This window comes from Propithecus coquereli, unplaced genomic scaffold, assembly GCF_000956105.1.
Source record: "Propithecus coquereli isolate 6110/MARCELLA unplaced genomic scaffold, Pcoq_1.0 Scaffold694, whole genome shotgun sequence".
In the NCBI taxonomy this organism is placed as follows: domain Eukaryota; kingdom Metazoa; phylum Chordata; class Mammalia; order Primates; family Indriidae; genus Propithecus; species Propithecus coquereli.
In genome coordinates, this window is record NW_012152996.1 from 168,435 (window position 1) to 170,021 (window position 1,587).

General features: G+C 69.6%; 2 gene segments (V, D, J or C); both read right to left on the minus strand.

Moving 5' to 3' along the window:
- Positions 1–1,587, minus strand: part of LOC105823719 — a 72,750-nt gene that overhangs the window by 30,616 nt on the left and 40,547 nt on the right.
- LOC105823718 overlaps positions 1–1,587 on the minus strand; it is a 213,342-nt gene that overhangs the window by 5,352 nt on the left and 206,403 nt on the right.

A 1,587-nucleotide genomic window follows, 5' to 3' on the forward strand; every position in this document is an offset into this window, starting at 1 on the left:
TCACCTGGGACTGCTCTGCCCGGTCCCCTGAGCTCCTGGGAGCTGCTCCTGCTCCTCCTGCCTCCCACCTGCTCTGCTGACCTGGGACTGCTCTGCCCTGGTCCCCTGAGCTCCCGGGAGCTGCCCCTGCTCCTCCTGCCTCCCACCTGCTCTGCTGACCTGGGACTGCTCTGCCCTGGTCCCCTGAGCTCCCGGGAGCTGCCCCCAGGTCCTCCTGCCTTTCCCAGCACCCTCTGCGAGGTTGGGCTCCACTCCGGGTCTCATTGCTGTCCTGCTGGGCTTGCTCCTGGACCCACAGGTCCCCACCCTCTCTGCAGCCAGCTCTCCCCAGCAGAGCCTCCTTCTTCTGCCCTAGATCCCTCCCTCACGGGCTCCTGGATGCTGGGGCTCAGCCCTCCTCCACTGCTCGGCTCCGGAAGCCTCTCCTGGACTCTTGCTCCTCCATCCTGTGGCTCTGCTTGGTCTCTGCCCCTCCCTGTCAGACCCTTATGGCCCCCCCCCCAGCCCCCAGGCCTGGAATCTCGATGCCTCCTTGGCACAGCTCCGCCCCTCCTCGCTGCTGCTGGGCCCCCTTCTGCCCACCGCAGCCCTGCCAGCCAGCTCTGAGCCCAGCGCTGGTCCTGTGCCACCGCCTGCTCAGCCTGGGGCCTCCCTGCTCTGCTCCCACCTCTCCTGCTGCCTTTGGCCCTGGCTGCAGCCGAGGACCCCAGGACCACCTCTGACCCTACTTGGGCCGGCTCCTGTGGCCTAGACTGGCCCTGTGGGCATCTGGCTCTGTCCTCCTCCCCTGTGCTGCACCCTCAGCTCAGGCCGTGCCGCCCGTCCTGGCAGCCCCGCGCCCGCTCAGCTCCCGCAGGCGCGGCTGGGGCCTGTCCTTCCTGGCTCCTCGAGGGACCCCGGCGGTCCCCGGGGCCTCAGTCAGCCTCCGTGGGTGTGGGGCAGCCCCCTCACCTGTGCTGGCTCTGCTATTCGGGCCCCGTGTAGGGGGCTGCTCTCCCCTCCCTCCGGTGGCCTGTTCGGCAGCTCGGGTCTGGGAGTGCCCACTGCTGCCGGGACCCCACCTCTCTGCTCCCTGCGACCCACTCACCGAGTTGGGGCTGGTCTTGGGGGCGCCCGAGCCCTTCCTGCTCTGGCCCTGGCCCGTGTGGGTCCTCCCGGACCTGTGCTCTGGGGGTGCTGCCTGGGCTCCCCCCGAGGTGGCAGCTCTGGTCCCCAGAGGTGTGGACTCCACCCCCCACCCCCACCCGCAGACTAAGAACGGGACTGAAACTGGTGGCAGGGTCACTTCCCGAAGTTCCCTTTTCTTCTGTGGGTTTGTGTGTCAGACGGCCTGGGGGAGCCCAGACGCGGCAGAGGCCCCCGCTTGTGGGCGCCTCCGGTACCCAGGGGAGAAAGTGGGAAGTCCGGGTGCCACGTGTTCTCCTGGCGCCCTGCCTGCCAGTCCCTGGGGCCGGCTGGGCTCAGGCCTTGCAGACCTGGGTGCTCGCCTGAGCCCTCCCTGTGCCCAGCGTGGCGGCTGCTGCTCCCTGGTCCCTCTCTCCGCTGCTCTCCCTCCGTGCAGGAAGAGGAGAGTGTGAGCCGCCACTC